Raw genomic sequence first — 18,691 nt, 5'->3', positions numbered from 1 at the left:
AGAAGCAAAATCCCTTGCTGTGATGGCTCAGGGAATGCATACTGAATGTCCTGCGCTGAGTTTTTTTACAACAGTCACATGCACTAGAGCCCAGTCTGGGCACTTTCTGCTACTTTCCCAGAAATATCTTAATTCTCTAGGTTTAAGACAAAGCTTTGTGACTTAGTAGTTGAGGAAGTTTGTGTAATTTGAGGGCACTCAAAATGTTGTTTCATTTCTCCCTTGTAAAATAAATAGGATAATAATCCTTGCTTGGATTACTTCATGGAACTTTTTCTGAGGATTAATGCTAAGACGTGTAAAAGCCCTTTGTAAATAGCAAATCTTTAATTAAACATTAAATATCAATATAGTTGTAACCCTTTTGGAATGGCTACACAGATACATTGCTTCCTTTTTTTTTTTTTTTAAGGAGGCCAGTACTTTATCTATTAGGTGACTGTGGCTTTTTTTTTTTTTTTTTTTTGTACAGGAACAATGAGAGAAAGGAATATTAATATATATTGAATATCTGCTGTGTCAGGCACCTTACATATATTGACTGCTTCTTTTAATCTTTACTACAACCACATGAGGCTGTCATAGAGATTCTGAGGTAAGAATCATTATCATTCCTTTGTAAATAAGAAACCGAGGCTCAGAGAGACTGAGTAATTTGCTCAAGGTTCCTCAGTTGTTAATTGTCTGACTCTAAAACTGCATTTCCACAGAACAAATTGTCTAATTGAGAAACTGATGAGCATTGGAAATGAGCCTGCTAGGGGAACAGAGGGATACCTGAATAGTAAATGTAAGGCAGTTCAGAACTCAAACTCAGGACACTAGATTTGCTGCCCACTGCTCCTTGTGTGATCGCCCTTGGGCACCACATCCATGTAGAGTCTGCTAAGAAGCAAGGCAGGTCAAAGCTGAAACCACACATCTCAGATTATGACTGAGGTGTTTTTATAGACCTTGTTTATTTACAGCGTCTATACTAAAATTTATTTTTGGAAGGGGCAGTCAAATAATGTTTCTTAGGTGCCTTCACAGGCTACACCAGCAATAGATGCCGTGGAAGAAGTGCATGATGTAGCTCCTGACCTCAAGATGCTTTTCCACTGGATATGGATACAGGATATATCTCCAAGCAGATCATTCAAGATAATGCCCAGTAATCGCAGGCAGTGCCATATGAATGCATAGCAAGTTATGCTCCAGGAAGCAGAGGAAGCAGAGAGCATGAGGCATGGGCTTGTGTGTGTAGCTGGAATCTCATCTGGGTTTTGAACTCATAAATACGGTTCAAGGAGGAAGCAGGGAGGGTATAGCTCTTTTTTTTTTTTTTTTTTTTTTTGAGACGGAGTCTCGCTCTGTCGCCCAGGCTGGAGTGCAGTGGCCGGATCTCAGCTCACTATAAGCTCCGCCTCCCGGGTTCACGCCATTCTCCTGCCTCAGCCTCCCGAGTAGCTGGGACTACAGGCGCCCGCCACCTCGCCCGGCTAGTTTTTTTGTATTTTTTAGTAGAGACGGGGTTTCACCGTGTTAGCCAGGATGGTCTCGATCTCCTGACCTCGTGATCCGCCCGTCTCGGCCTCCCAAAGTGCTGGGATTACAGGCTTGAGCCACCGCGCCCGGCCGGGTATAGCTCTTGATAGGAAGTGATGGGATGGTGATAGGAATATATGTTCATTGTTTGAAGTACCACATGAAGGGCATGTGGCTGTGAAACCAACTTTGTAAAGATGATTACAGTGAGAGAAGTCTAGCATGGCTGACTCCATCTTGTTTCTAGCCTCACAGGCTGGCTACCCTCACTCACTCTTGGGCATAGGCCCAGCTAACCATGGGAGTCATTTGATTTATAGTTTAATTTTGAAACAAGAAGTCCCTCCCTAAAACTGACCCCTTCCTTGTTCAGGAGCTGAAACTGCCTTTGTAAGACTAATGAAAGGCCACAAGATTAGGATTATGGGAGAGGCCTGGATTCTGCTAAAATGTAGGTGTAGTAAATGATAAACAGATATTGATCTCCAGTTGGCTTTTCTATAATCCCTCCTGCTCAGGGGTCAGGTGGCCAGAGGCACAAGATTTGTGACTTCCCCAAATTCTCCTATAGATAACATCACTACTGTAGAACCTGAGATTAGTCTTTTGAGATGTTTTTCAGGCTTTTGCATTCTGGCAACTCACTGACCCCACCCAGAGCCACGACTCATGACTCAACCTGTCCTGTGGTCCCTACACAGAGGCTAACTCAGTGCACAAGAACCATTTTCCACACCCCTATGTTATCACTCCCAACCAGTCAGCAGCACCCACCCCTGAGTCCCCTGCCTGCCCAATTATCCCTAAAACTCTAGCCTCTGAGTTCTTGGGGAGGCTGATTTGAGCAATTACTCCCATCCTTCCACTCAACTAGCCTTGCCATGATTAAACTCTTTCTCTACTGCAATACGTCTGTCTCAGTGAATTGATTTTATCTGGGCAGTGGGCAACAATTAGCCATTGGGTGATTATAGCTGGAGAAGTGCCTACCTTGTGTCAGTTAAACATGGGGTTTGGAGGGAGATTACCTACATCTAACCACCACTGACCACCACTGTCTTTGAGATTCTGGTCAACTTATTAACCCTTTGTACACACATGTGTGCACGTGTGAACACACACACACACAGACACATTTTCTCATGTGTGAAATGGGGGCCATAATGTTGGATCTCTCAGTGTTGCCGGAAGGACTCATTGTAACAGAACATGAAAACATTTAACATGCTGCCTAATGTATAACAAACACTGAATAAAATTACCACTGTTTCCATTAGTAATCGTCTTAGATACCTAGCTAAGGCAAAAATTTACTGGACTTCTTATCCATGATCTTTCAAACTTACTTGGGCTTGTAACCATCCTCGCTTCCTTCCCCTCTTTTCAAAGTGTTATTTCCTTTTCAAAGTTAATCCTTTCACTTGATCATCATTCCATCAAGTATTGTCTTCCTCCTCTCTTTGTGAGTGTCTTGATATTTGGGGTTTTATGTCATATCTCCTTCTGCTATTTATTTAAACATTTTTCTTTGAAGAAAGAAGTAGATAAATATAAATCTTCCTTCTTGTCTCACATACTTACTATTGTAGAGATAGAAAGATTTTTTTCCCTTTCTTAAATTGAGAAAAAACCCTTTGTTTTAAGATTTTTACACAGTGTAGGGTAGGTAGCAGCTAGTGACATATTACGGATGCATATGTGTACATACAGCTTTTAGTCTGAAAATTTGGAAATCCTAACTCACATTTAGACAATTTCTAAAGTGTGTGCTCTTCAATTAGACAAAATGTAGCCCAAATGGGAAAAGCAACAGAAAAAAAAAAAAAAGGACTCATAAAAAGGACTCATAAAAATATCAATGCTGGCCGATTGCAGTGGCTCACACCTGTAATTCCAGCACTTTGGGAGGCTGAGGTGAGAGAACTGCCTGAGCTCAGGAGTCTGAGATTAGCCTGGGCAACATGGTGAGATCCTGTCTCTATTTATTAAAAAAAAAAAAAAAAAAATCAGTGCTAAGGAAGATTGCTTGCCTGTATTCAAAATGCCGATCACCACTTTTAAATAGAAAAGAAAAAGTAGGCCGGGCGCGGTGGCTCAAGCCTGTAATTCCAGCACTTTGGGAGGCCGAGACGGGTGGATCACGAGGTCAGGAGATCGAGACCATCTTGGCTAACACGGTGAAACCCCGTCTCTACTAAAAATACAAAAACTAGCCGGGCGAGGTGGCGGGCGCCTGTAGTCCCAGCTACTCCGGAGTCTGAGGCAGGAGAATGGCCTGAACCCGGGAGGCGGAGCTTGCAGTGAGCTGAGATCCGGCCACTGCACTCCACTCCGGGCGACAGAGCGAGACTCCGCCTCAAAAAAAAAAAAAAGAAAAGAAAAGAAAAAGTACATTTTAAAAATGCATATTTTAAAAGTCCTGTCAAATAAATAAACACAACTGTGTAATTTAAAGTTCTGATGTGAAAGAGTAATTTAGAGTTTTCCTAGCAATAAGAGCTTTGTTAAACAGTTGTGTGGCCAGTGGTGCCTAAGCCCTCTGCCATCTCAGCTGCCTGCCAGTGTCATTGAATCTCTGCCATTTCAGATGCACTGTGGACGTGGTGTTAACTCAAATGGTGCTCAGGGAAAAAAAATACACATGTTGTGTATGGAGAAAAGCCCAAGTTCTTCTTCTTCTTTTTTTAATAAGCTGCCAAATCTTGCTGCTGGTGTTTACATTAACAGAGGAATGTGATATTAATATTTAGCTATTTAGCTCACTCTGCAGAAGTATGTATTTAAATGGGAGAAATTTCAGTATGCAGGCTCCAGAGTAAGATTTCTGTCTCTCTGTATCTTTTTATACACACACACACACACACACACACACACACACACACACAAAGAATGTTTTCCAGCTCACATGGCTACCAGCCCTCAATGAAATGCAAAGACTAACACATGGCCAGCAGAAGGAGGAGATCTAGCAGAATGGCAGTGTGTACAGCTACAGGGGATGCCCAGTGTGCATGAGGGCTTTGTGAGCCCTGTTGGAGATGGAAGTCCCACATGGACAGCTGCAGCATCAAATAATCCTGGTGACCTAGATTCAGCTATAGATTGTGGACTGCTTTGGCCTGTGCTGCTATCACTACGCCAGTAGCCTGCTTGCAGTTTCATAGGCTGCCTGGCAAACAGCGTTGACCCATTTCACCATGACAACCTAGGCTGCTCTACTAAAGGCTGTGCATAAGGAAACACTCACTGTTGGCATTTTAAAGATTCCACAATTAAATTTACTCAGAGTTTTTGAAAAGCACATTTAGAAGATCAAACTAAAAGCTGATTTTTTTTTTTTTTTTTTTGACTGGTAGAAGAGATGGAGAAGAGAAATGTGGAAAAGTTCCTGTTAGCCTTTTCCATGTTCTCAACTATCAGGAAAACTATTCATTTCATGTTTTACTCAGCCAAGAGCATTGTAATAAATATGTTACTAACCAAAATAAATTGATAGAGAATAAGTAAGCTAAAAGGCTAATAGATTAACTTCTACTGCCATATATATTCTGATCTATTAAAACAGAATATATAGAATAAAATAATTTGAAATCTTTATGATAAATTAATGGACATGTTTAGAAGTGGATTTATTACAGCTATGGCTCAACCTTGAACTCTACGGAATCAAGTTTCATTGGAGAACTAGAATAGTATGCCCCTTGGGGCAAAAGTGGGTCTGTACTTTGATAAAGGAATGCTATTTAGTAAGTGCAATTTAGGAAAATCAGGACCTGGTATGGGCATGTGATCACATTAAAATGCAGCCTCTGCTTTTTTGACAAAAACCACAGTGCAGAATTGAAAGCATTTGCAGGTCTTTAAACTGAAATTCATGGATCATTCTTAGCAACACTTTTTTGCTGTTGTTAAATTAGCTCAGGAAGTTAACTCTTAGAATTTCCTGAGTGATCCTGTCTATTGCCTACACAGGGACAGCAAAGTCAAAAGAGGCCAAAGGATTGCTCCACATGATGCACAGTCTATTCTTACTGACGGATTCTGTCCTTGGGCCATAAGGGTCTTTACTTGGGAATGATAAAATCACATAGAGCCTGTACTTTTTGAGGAGATAAACTGGAAGAGCAGTGTGTTAGTCTGTTCCCACGCTGCTAATACAGACATAACAGAGACTGGGTAATTTGTAAAGGAAAGAGGTATAATTGGTTCACAGTTCAGCATGACTAGGGAGGCCTCAGGAAACTTACGATCATGGTGGAAGGGGAAGCAAACATGTCCTTCTTCACATGACAGCAGCAAGGAGAAGTATAGAGCGAAGGGGATGAAAAACTCCTAATAAAACCATCAGATTTCATGAGAAGTCACTCATTATCACAAGAACAGCATGGAAGTAACTCCTCCCATGATTCAGTTACCTCCCACCAAGTCCCTCCCATGACACATGGGGATTATGGGAGCTACAATTCAAGATGAGATTTGGGCAGGGCCACATCCAAACCATATCAAGCAGCCATAGCTTGACATTATGGGAATCAACCCAGTGTAAAATATGGAAATATAAAAATAAAACGAAAGCATATCTTTTAAAAATAAATCGGCCGTTCACTCTTTTTTACCAGAGATTTCAGAGACTTTTTTATTCTCTCTTACTCAGCATTTTCCTTCAGATGCTAAAACAATTTTTATTCCTTCTGCAATGACTTAGCCTCCTTTCCAGATCCTTCTTGTCTCAAAGCCTTCCAGGAACAATGTCTATCCTGTGTTAAAGAATTGGCTTCTGGCCGGGCACGGTGGCTCATACCTGTAATCCCAACACTTTGGGAGGCCAAAGCAGGCAGATCACGTAAGGTCGGGAGTTTGAGACCAGTCTGGCCAACATGGTGAAACCCTGTCTCTATTAAAAATACAAAAATTAGCTGGGTGTGGTGGTGCACGCCTGTAATCCCAGCTACTCAGAAGGCTGAGGCAGGAAAATCACTTCAACCCAGGAGGTGGAGGTTGCAGTGAGCCAAGATTGCAGCACTGCACTCCAGCCTGGGAGACAGAGCCAGATTCTGTCTCAAAAAGAAGAAAAAGAACTGGCTTCCTTTTGGAGAAGCTTCTAACTATCTTTGCAGCTGTGCATGCCTGCCACTTTTCATGCTAGGGTCAGCTGTGAATAATTTATTAGATTAAGCATCTAAGCATCTAACATATTGTTGAAAATTAGATCAGGAATTAGAAAACAAATATTTATAACTAGTAGTAGGTATGGAATCAATCATTCAACTCTCAAAACAAAGATAAAAATCAATTATCCAATACACCAGAACGACAGTAATAGTTTTTCATGGCCAAACACAGATTTGTAAATAAGATAACCATACATTCTAGTTTACCTGTCTGCCTGTAGACCTGATATAATGATAAATAATGCCCCCTTTTGTATACTCATTTACATGATAAATTGCATGGTTTTCCTAATCATATTTTCAGTGTTTGAAACACCTTCCTTTAGTGCCTTTCCACAGTTAAATTTACTGTGTATGAATGGCTTTATCAGCAAGAGGGCTATCCTTAAGAAGCTGAGGTCACCATCTCTTGGCAGAAGTTCCACCACTTTCACAGTATGGTTGATGATACGTTTGAACTGATTACTGAGTGAATGAATTAATGAAACCAGTAAACATAAAAGTAGAGCTAGAATAAAAGGAGTGTATCGGGGTGACAACAGTCAAACCTGGGAAGTAGGCAAGGTTTAGATTGGTGTCTAGGTCTCTCCAGGATAATGTTATATACCTTTCTTTCCTCATTAATATGCTGTCTTCTAAACTTGGCTCTCTTTATCCCACTCCTCCCCATCCTCCTCTTCCCTTTCCAAGGTTTTGGGTTTTCAAATCCTTCACTAGCACCAACATACATATGACTGATAAAAACTTTAAAATTTGTTTGTTTGCATTTTTGCAATTTGCAATTTTAAAAAGAGCAAAGACTTGAAAGACTAAATGAAACCTTCCTTGGTACAATTTCTGGCATCCATTCATAAAATCACACACTCAACCTCTTCATTTATCCTTCTTCCTGTGTCACCAGCAGCTGATGGTACTTGGGTATCCAAGAAGTCAACAGATTGCTCTAGGGGACTCCCTAGTGTAGGTAACCTGACACACAAGGTAAAAACTGCCTTTTGGTTCTGCTTTTCATCCCTTGGTCTATGAACATGAAACTATGTTATTTATGTGCTTCTAAAAATGGCATTTATGGGAAAGCACACACAGAACCAAAGTTTGTATTATTTCATACTTAGAAGACAGGAAATATTTCAGGTCTGTGTAATGTCAGGTCTTTTGATGTAAAAGAACAATGTATCTATGGCATATTTAAGTCATTTCCTTAATTAAATTGGCATTCAACTGGCAGTCTAGTGTTATGATAATTACTTTTTATTGTGTGAGGAATAAAGCCTTACAGTATCAATAAATTCTGAAGGATTGTTTCCCATATAACATTTTATATATAGGATAGGTCATTTTATTAGATCATTCAAAATCCTTCCAATGGTTGTGATATGGTCTCCCTTCCACCCTTGAATCACTAATTTATTAACTTTTATGGTTTGCCTTGCCAGGGCATTCAAAGACTGGTGTAAACATTATCTTTGTAAATGCTTTCAGATTTCCAGCTCCGAACTCCTGCATAGCGTTAATGGAATTCATTATCCAGACACGCACTATCTTGCAGACAGAATCATTTTTGTTAACTGATCATGAGTCCATTGATGCTTATAACTACCAGGCATTTAATAATATAAGTTACCAGTTCATTTCTAGAATATTAGAGCATCCACTGATGGTAAAGATTCACTTGTTTTACCTGCAAAAGCATGGTGTTGGGTTGACAGTATTTAGTTCTAATGCAGGTAGGATACATACAAGTATTTATTCTTAATAAAAAGTTATCATCTTCCATTTGAAATTTTCATAAGAAATAGTTTATTTCTTGTTTTGCTTGTATTCTATGTTGGCCATTTTACTGACAGATAATTTCTTTTAAAAATTACTTTTTTAAAATCATAGCTCTGCATTTATGTTTCTTGGTTTCATTAATTCATTCAATCAATGACTATTCAGTTAATGACACCTCCCTCCCCTAACGAGGCAATGTGTTAGGTACTGTGCCCTGCAAGACATGACTTCTGCTTTCCATGGAGTTTCAGTCTGGTGGGAGAGCTAAGACTTGTACTTGTACATATAATATTCTGGGCAGTGATGATATGCCATTGCTGTGGTGCAGACCCTGTGTTCCAGAAAGTTTGAATGGAAGGATCCCAACTATGGTGGGGCTACTGTCTGGAGCTGAAGGATAGACTTCATTATGATAAAGATTGAAGGGCAGTGCTATGTAGTGTTGCAGAAGCTATAACATGGAGTCTAGAAAGACAGATTGTGATCAGAAAATACTTCAAAATAAATTGTATTTTGCATTCAACCTTGAAAAGTAGTAGCGCTTGAGACTGGAAGATTCATTAAGAGTCAGATTACTGGGCTAAGAGGTTTGGACTTAATTCCATAGACACTGAACTCAAAGATTTTGAGTAGGAGCTTGGCAACTTCTCAGTGCTTTAAGAAAATAGAGCTGGAGGGCAATCTGCAGGATAAACCAGAGGAGGGAGGGGCAAGAGGAGGAGGGTCAGTTGGGAGGCTATTGCAACACTCAAGGTGTGGTGTGAGAAGAGTTGGAAATGAGGAGGGAGCCATATAAATAAAAAGGAGAGAAGATATATTACATGGAAGTGTTATTTATTTCCCCAGAGAATTAAGTTTGCATTGATTAGTGAAACAATAAAATTAGTCATGCTTATGCTAAGCCTTCCAGAAATATAAGAACTTATTTTGCAGAAATTTTGCCTAAGATTAACCTATGAGTGTTATGAAAAGGACTCAGTCAGTGACTTGAAAGACATATGTCAAATTATGTTTATCATAATCTTAAATCCAGTATACTTTCTTTTCAAACCCCCCACTGCCCATGATATCACCTGTCCAATACTCATCAACCCCTCTGAGACTGATGACTCATTCTTGCTTGAAGATGCGGAAACTGCAGCCCAGAAGTTTAAGTATACAAAGTGACACAAAAGCCATATTCCCATTGCACCAGTTTTCGTTAGCAAGAGACAGGTCAGTATCCCTAACAGTGAAGTGGTTTAATCAGGGCAAACTTGTGATGACCAGGCTAATTTGAAGATAATTAAAGCTGAGCATATTTGGAGGACAGAGGCTTCTTCTTAACAAAGGATGGTCCTTGACTGCTGAAGCTGGCATGGATAATTTAGGAAATTTGGGAGAATGAGATTGGATTGTTGTCATGAATTATCTGACTTTTTTTTTTTGGTCCAAATTAAGAAAAGAAAAGATTTGCTTATTCTCTACTTTGTGTATGTCCCAATCCACTTGCATTGATTGACCAATGGTAAGAGGAAATCGAGACACTGGACAGAACATAGAGTTCAGTTGAATACAAGGTTTGGCAACATTACTGAATATGTATCCCAGTAAATGACATCAGAGAGCATGATTTAGTTAAACAATTCTTATGAAAGTGCATTGGCTATGCATTATATATTTATGTGTCTACTTGGGAACATAGAACTTCAAATTTTTCATGTGTAAATGATGAGGTAAAACAAGAAGAAGGAAGGAAGTTAGAGATTTTACCTAAAAGCAGAATTTTCTAAGTATTTATGCTTAAACTATTTTTTCCTTAAATTACTTAAACACTTACTCTTTAGTTGTTTGAAATGAAAATTATCCTTTTAGGGTTATATTTTATTACTCAGTTTTGTTCGTACACTGTTGCCCAAGAAGGCTGCACCGTAATGGGCTACGATTTACTCTTCTATCACAAACAAAAGAATTAAGAGACTTTGAAAGCTGACATGGGAGAAAAAGGAGGAAAAAAAGAAAATGTTTATACCTCCTCTTTTTGACATGGCTCCTTCAGAAATCGGATACTAAATATCTTCCTGCATCTGGAGGAGGGAAGAAAGAGACCATACAGGCAGTCTGTATATAATGTTGAAATAAAACCCTCTATTGTCCACCAAGACAATAGAACTAGTCTATAATAATGTAGTACAAGTAGAGCATAAATGACATAAGCCAGCAATGCAATCTTTGTTCCAGTGTAATCTTCCATATCAACCATCTACAAACTCCAGAGGTAAGAGAAAGGCCTTTCTTCCGTTCCCATAACTGGCCACCACTTCTCTCTCTCTCTGTCTCCTTGCTGCTTTCCCTTTGAGATGGCTAATCATGTTTGACAGCATAGGAACTGTCCTGAATCTTGGCCTAAACTGTTTGTATACATGAGAAAAATTAGTTAGCTTCACTGTCTGTTTCAAAATTTACAGGAGGTGTTTACTTTGGTGTGAAGAGATGTAGGAATACTGAGAAATAAGGTATGGGTGCCCCCAGAAAAAGCACTGCTGTGGAAGATTTCATTTCAATTTCTATAAAAAAAAGTTGACATCTTTTCATAAGAATAGGAGATAAAGACACAAGTCATTACTAAAATAAAAAATATATATATTGAAGAATAAAGCCAGAAGCACTGATTGGGCACACCGAAGCTGACAATAGATTCACTACTACCTGCTACTATGTGAGGCACTGGTGGATCCTGCAATGATGAATAAGGCTGGCATACTGCTATCTACATGGAGATTACATGCATAGTGGGCCTTCTGCTCAAATGCAAAGATGAGCATCTGAGAAATATTGCAACTCTTGAAATGTTTTCTGAGCCTAACCAAATTTGAGCTCCTAACATTGCATGAGTTTGTTCATTAATACTCTTGTTGAAATCTATGACTTTAGCTTATATGCAGAAGTCAAAAATAGTAAATTCTCAAGATATGTCATGTCTTTTTATAATAAAATTAACCTTTTGCCTAAGAGAAAATTCAATCTATTAAAAATAGTTAATGAATGGAAGGTATTAGTCTGTAAAGATAAAGAGAAGATTATCAAGAATTGAAAAAGCAGGCCAGGAGCAGTGGCTCACATCTGTAATCCCATAACTTTGGGAGGCTAACGTGGGTGGATTACCTGAGCTCAGGAGTTCCAGACCAGCTTGACCAATGTGGTGAAACCCCATCTCTACTAAAAATACAAAAATTAGCCTGGTGTGGTGGTGCATACCTGTAGTCCCAGCCACTTGGGAGGCTGAGGCAGGAGAATCCCTTGAACCTGGGAGGTGGAGGTTGCAGTGAGCTGAGATCACTCCACTGCACTCCAGCCTGGGAGACAGAGTAAGACCTTGCCAAAGAATTTCAAAACCAACCAAACCCAACCAAAACCAACCAAAACAAGAGGACAGTTGTGTATTTAAAAACCTGAAAGAACTTTGGAAGAGAAAAGTGTATGCTGTTGTCTTTGTTTTGCTTAAGAACAGGAGAGAAAGGAAAGAATTACAACACTCATAGCCCTCAACACTCTACTCTCCTCACACTGGAAAAGGCTGGTTGACATCTTTCTGGTGCAACTTTGGTTTTGACAGGTGTCTCAGTGTCCGTCATATAGACATGTACAATAATACTATTGAATGAACAAATGTTCGCCTATTGCTGTAGGGCATATAACAGTGTCTTAGTTCTTTTGTGCTCCTATAACAGACTACCATAAACTGGGAAATTTATGGTAAATAGAAATTATTTCTTACAGTTCTGGAGGCTGGGAACTCTGACATCAAGTTGTCAACATCTAGTAAGGGCCTTCATGCTGCATCATAACATGGTGAAAGGTATCACATAGCAAAAGGGGAAAAAAAGGAAGAAAGAGAGAGAAAGGGAGATGTAAAATGGGGCCAAACTCATTCTTTCATAGGGAATCCACTCCTGCAAAAACAAACAGACTTTCATGATAATGGCATTGATCCATTGTGAGGGCAAAGCTCTCATGGCCTTATCACCTCTAAAAGTTTCCACCTTTTAATATTATTACAATGAAAATTAAATTTCAACATGGTTTGGGAAAGGACAAACATTCAAGTCATAGCAACTAGTGAACAAAAACAAAGACCTTGATCTCACCTTATAAACCATAGTTGGAAACATATATTAGATATATACATATTTTGGGTTAAAAATATTAATAAGGAAAAAGGAAGCAGTTAAAAGGAAAAAGTTATGGAACTGTAGAATTATGGAGTAGTTTTTATACAGAAATATCATGAAAGATCTCTTTAGTCAGGTGATATTTAGTAGAAACCTGATGTCAGGGAACATGCTGGACAAATATCTGGAAACAAGGTCTCTAGAGAGAAAGAATGACAAGTGCAAAGACCTTCGGGCAAGCATGTGCCTGGTAATTTTATAGCTATGAGGTCAATGTGCCTGAAACAGTAAGCAGTGGCAGAGTAGAAGGTCCTGAGACTGGAGAGGTGAAGAATGGGTGAGTAGGCAAGTCGTAGATGAATCCTTTAGGCAACATTAAAGAGTTTGAATTTTATTGCAAACAAGATGGGTATATTAGTCTGTAATACTCTTAATTTATTAATAAAGAGTATTTATTATTTATTATATAAATACACTGCTATAAAGAACTACCTGAGACTGGGTAATTTATAAAGAAAAGAGATTTAATTGACTCAGGGTTTCACAGGCTATACAGGAAGCATTGCTGGGGAGACTTCAGGAAACTTACAATCATAATGGAAGGCAAAGAGGAAGCAGGAATATCTTACATGGCAGGAGAAGGAGGAAGAGTGCAAAGGGGAAGGTGCTACACACAACAGTCAGATCTCGTGAGAACTCACTCACTATCACAAGACCGGCAAGGCGGAAGTTCAACCCCATGATCCAACACCTCCCACCAGGCCTCTTCTCCAACACTGGGGATTACAATTCCACATGAGATTTGAGTGGAGACACAAATCCAAACCATATCAACAGGTAGTTTATTCAGGGTCATAAATGAAGCTGTGAGGACTACCTATTTCTGAAGTGATCCTGAACAAAGGGAAAATAAGTCTACATTTCACCAAGAAAGTTTAGGTAAAATGTGCAAAATAATGTTTGGATTTTTAGGCATTTAATCATTGGAAAAGTTTATTAAAGAGCAAGAATAAATCTCATTTCCTAGAGATCCTTAGAAAAATACCATGTTTATTTGACATAAAATGCCACCTAGAGAAAATAATCAATGTGCTTTTCTCCTCCAGCCACTTAAGCTAATCAACAATCAATTCGATTGACCATGTAATCAAACTGACTTAGTAATTAAGACCAGCAGGAAAGCTGGAATATATTCAACTCCTGTGTCTATTGTTTCATCAGTAGGCACTTCGCAGGGGAAATATCCATTTGACTGTCTCCAGGACCGTGATTCTGCCATTATTTGACCCATGAACAACTTCAGTAGGTCTTCAGTTATTTGTTCTAGAAAAAACATTTTTAATATATATATTTTTGAGAGAATATTGCTGGGGGCTGGTTAAGACATAAAGGCAACTTGGAATGGAACATGATTTGATATCTCTCAAGCTGATATCTGAACAATGTTAATCCAATATTCATCTTAGTGGAAATGCAGAAAAATGGGTTGCCTTTTATTAAGTGTTATGTACAAACCAGATTCTTACTAATTTACTTTCAGTGTCCAGTACTATTATTCTGCTAAAAAATGTGGCAAAGCTTTTTCTATGCTTTGTTAGTTCTTCTTTTCTTTACTGTGTTCTTCTGCAATTTTCCAAAGCCTCAATTTGTTGAAGGCATACTAAACGTTTAAAATTTGAAAAATAAAGTGTTTCCATAAAGAGCACAGTATTGGATGCTTTTCATGGTCAGAATTCAGTTATCTGTGATCATAATCTTCAGTTGATGGCCACCACTATTTCCCCCCAAAATACTCAATAGCAATGGGCTTGCTCTAGCGAAGAATATTTTCTCTTTTTTTCTTAAGGGCACTAGGAATGAGATCAGTGCACACTGATTCCTGTAACATTTTGGTGACCTTTATAGATTAATGACAATTAGTGGCCCAGCTGGCTGGTCCTGCTCTTTTGTATGTGTGTATGTATGTATTTACTTATTTATTTTTAATCCTGCTCCTTCTATAATGACTCTACTCTTAACGTGGTCATATAAACATGTTGTAAACAATAATGCTGCCAAGGACTTGCCCAGGAGCCATGTAAGGACTTCACAGGCCAGCTAAGACTCAGGCAGGGTGGCCAGGGACATTTGAAGAAGTGTGGGACTTGTGGTCTCAGACTCCTCCCCTACCTCCTTTATCATCCCCATGGAGACTGTAATGTTCTCTTCTCTTTCCTGTGAATCATTGCTTGAGAGGCTTATCTTATTCCCCTTGCAAAGCACAGTGCCTGCAAAAGTAAGGGTTTCATATTTGTTTGTTGGTTTTTAGTTTCTGTTTGTTTTAAAGAATGATGATGGATGCTCTAGTTGCTTTTAAAGAGTTAAATGATGTTTGCACTTGCTAAGAGGTCACAGTCTCCAGATGGTAACCTTTTTCACAGGACTCAGGCTGAAGAGCCACACAGCCCTGCTCACTCTTAGCTTCCCTTCTCTTCCTAGACTCCTCTGACAGCATGTTTTGTTAAGATTGGGACCATTAACATAGATTCTTTCCAACAGCAAACCAAAATTTCATGTTGGCAAAGTGTGAACTCAGTTCTGGGAAGGAAAAGTGAAGGATGTCTTGCTCTAGTTCACCTCCAGGAATTTCTGGTAGATCCATAAGCTACGTGAGACAAAGAACAGATAAAAATTCCCTATTGTCGTGGAGATCAGGGATGCTTGTGTAATTCTAAACTACGTACTTTTGGTTTTAAGCAGTCTATTTGTCTAAGTCTCTCCACACATGTTTTTCCCCACCTCCCTGTCCATGGACCTGCCATTACACACTCAGTCCATGTGTCATCCAGCATTAAAAGCAATTTATTTATTCGTGCATCTTATCTGTGGTATGTGAGAAGTTCTGGATGAGATCAGGCAGAAGAGTGGTGCCAAAACATAACATCCGTCATTATAACATCAAGACTTTTAAAAAATACTGTTGCGTGGTATCAGTGATAATTGGGCCTAATGATAATAACAAGTATTACATGGCAGTAGAGATATAGTATTCTATATGCAGAAAAGAATTTGGAAGCGGGATTCAGGCAAGGCAGTGTGCATCTCTGGTTGGGATACACTGGACAGAGAACTACCATACATGCATTTACAGGTAAGGATGCTGGGTTCACACCTCGGCCTTGGATGTAGGAATTGCCCCTTTCTGGTCTGCCTTTAGGGCAGCCTTGAAGCTAGTAAGTCTCGAAAAAGCCATTCTGTTATCATCTAGCTGCTCAGCTTCAGAGGGGTTTCTACTGGGTGGCTTCTGATGTCTTTTCAAGGTCATGGCCCTCAACTGCCTTTGCCCATCACTACTTCCCAGAAAAGCCGAGTCTCCCGTTACTTCCCCAGACACTATTTTCCTGATGCAACATGGAAGGTAGAGTGGGATGCTGGGAAGGAGAGGGCAAGAAGGAATGTCTCAGGTTTTTTTTTTTTTTTTTTTGAGACAGAGTCTCACTGTCACCCAGGCTGGAGTGCAGTGGTGCTATCACAGCTCACTGCAACCTCCGCCTCCCGAGTAGCTGGGATTACAGGCACCTGCCTCCATGCCTTGCTAATTTTTGTATTTTTAGTAGACACGAGGTTTCACCATGTTGGCCAGGCTAGTCTTGAACTCCTGACCTCAGGTGATCCACCCACCTGGGACTCCCAGAGTGCTGGAATTACAGGCATGAACTACCACATCCAGCCCCTCAGATTATATTTTGAAATCATTTTCACTGAAAGTTTTATTTAGACACTGATATATGCAATGGGAGCAACCAGATTTATTCATTTGGAGAGGAGGAGGCAGCACGGTAGCTCTGGAGGAAAATCCACCCCAGATGCTGCTGTTGAACTCGAAGACCTTACAATGCGGAGGGAGGTACAGCCTTCTCTGAAAAGCACATTTCCTGTTCATAAAAGCTTCCTTGTATTGAGTGCCTATCAGGAGTTATCTAATTTAATCTGCATAATCGTTCTGTGATGTAGCTATTATTATCTGTATTTTATATATTGGGAAACTGAGATGCAAAATTCTGAAATAACTTACCCGCCGGGCGCGGTGGCTCAAGCCTGTAATCCCAGCACTTTGGGAGGCCGAGACGGGCGGATCACGAGGTCAGGAGATCGAGACCATCCTGGCTAACACGGTGAAACCCCGTCTCTACTAAAAAAATACAAAAAATTAGCCGGGCGAGATGGCGGGCGCCTGTAGTCCCAGCTACTCGGGAGGCTGAGGCGAGAGAATGGCCTAAACCCGGGAGGCGGAGCTTGCAGTGAGCTGAGATCCGGCCACTGCACTCCAGCCTGGGCGACAGAGCGAGACTCCGTCTCAAAAAAAAAAAAAAAAAAAAAAAAAAAAAACTTACCCAAGATCTCATAACTAGTAAGTGGAAGAACCAGTATTCAAACCAAGAGCGCTTTATGTTCAAAGTGCCTATTTTTTTCCAGAAAATAAACTGCTTCTTAGCTCATACTTCTTTGGGGGAAATGTTAGAATAATTTAATAAAACTGATTTTAAGCTTTGAGGCACAAAGAGAGTGATCTTTCCACAGTGTGCACAATTTGGATATCTTGGCCGTGGGTAGAGCTGTTGGTGATAAAAAGAGGGTGCTGATTAATTATTTCTCTGCCCCCCAAGAATCACCCTTGCCCTTCTGGGGAATTGAGAATGAGATAGTGTTGGTCACTGTTTTGTGGGGATGTATCCATAGTAAATGCAGAACCCTGAGGTTAGCCTGGCTGAGGGGTAACTCCTCTGGGATTCAGCCCCTTACTCATTACATAAATACAAAAGTTTGAGCAAGTCCCCAAGTCTCTCCATATGGGGCCAGGGATGATGGTCCAACCTGAGTGTGGAATCCCACCTGCCAGAGACTGACACCTGGGACATCGATGAGCACATTCTCTGTGCCAACGGCAAAGGCTGCACAGTGAGAGAAATAATCATTCTTCCCTAAGCAGTTGAAACCTGAGCTTTTCATTTCATGATACTAATCACCAAGTAAACAGCTCTTTCATGCTAACATCTGTGTGAGGGCTGCTTCCCACACCAGCCTCCTTCCGGCCCGCCTGTTCTCACTGAAATACCAGCAACATCATGGGACACTTAACCCTGAAGGTTATCCTTGGGCTCTCCCAGGGCCTATGACATGTTCCAGAGTGGCTTGGTCTTAGGGACTTTTCATTTCCTCAAGGGGGTAAGTGACTCCTTTGGTGTGCAAGATGTGTGAGCTGCCTTGGCAGCTGCTGAGACCCATTCAGAGACCTCTGTGCCATTTGCCTGGATTCTGCAGTTTCATACTCCCGCAAGTGCCTGGTTAATTTGCTGGGAGAACTGACTGCTTGAGCATAACTCTTCGTTTGCTTTAACTTTCTTATTTGCCTGTTATCAGCCAGTTCATGAAGCAGTTCACATACACTGTGCCAGATTTATAAAGTGTGAATTCAATTCTGTCCTTGGCCTCCTCTGCCCAACCCCCATCATTTCCTTATTGTAGTTTCTCTTAAAACACAGCCACGTTTCCCTTCTAAAACCCTTAGTAAATCCTGCCAGATTAATGAATGGGGGAAAAACGACAATCGCTTACACAATTTCATATGTAGGCTATAAGCAGTCCCTGTTCTCTGAGATCCTGCTTACTGTGTTCCTAAGAGTCCAGGGCAGTTATTATGCTCCAGGTTTTACAAGAGGAAAAACAGAGACCATTCCTTTTCTTTTTCGCTGCCAAAGGGGCGGGGTGGGGCGGGGGATCCAACCCTGAAATTAAGTGAATTGAAAATGAAGTCAAAGGAACGGAGGCCTTCCGTCTCTAAGCTCAACACTTTGTGATTTGCTTGATTACACTTCCCTCAGCCCCTCCCTCAAATCTCATAGGCACAGACTCATTACTCCATTAGGATTTGGCTGGGGAGGCCTAAGGGACAATGAGAACATACAAGAATCTGGCTGGGCTGCCAGAGTTAACAACTTCTCATGTGCAATAAAACCAGACAGCATTTTTGATGGACCACATTCTCATTGCATTCAAAGAGCTTTGGAAAGCTTCCATGGCTGCTAATTT

This window comes from Trachypithecus francoisi, unplaced genomic scaffold (assembly GCF_009764315.1).
Source record: "Trachypithecus francoisi isolate TF-2019V2 unplaced genomic scaffold, Tfra_2.0 Lachesis_group15, whole genome shotgun sequence".
Taxonomy (NCBI): Eukaryota; Metazoa; Chordata; class Mammalia; order Primates; family Cercopithecidae; genus Trachypithecus; species Trachypithecus francoisi.
The sequence above is the reverse complement of the archived record's forward strand: the minus strand, read 5'-3'. Positions refer to the sequence as shown.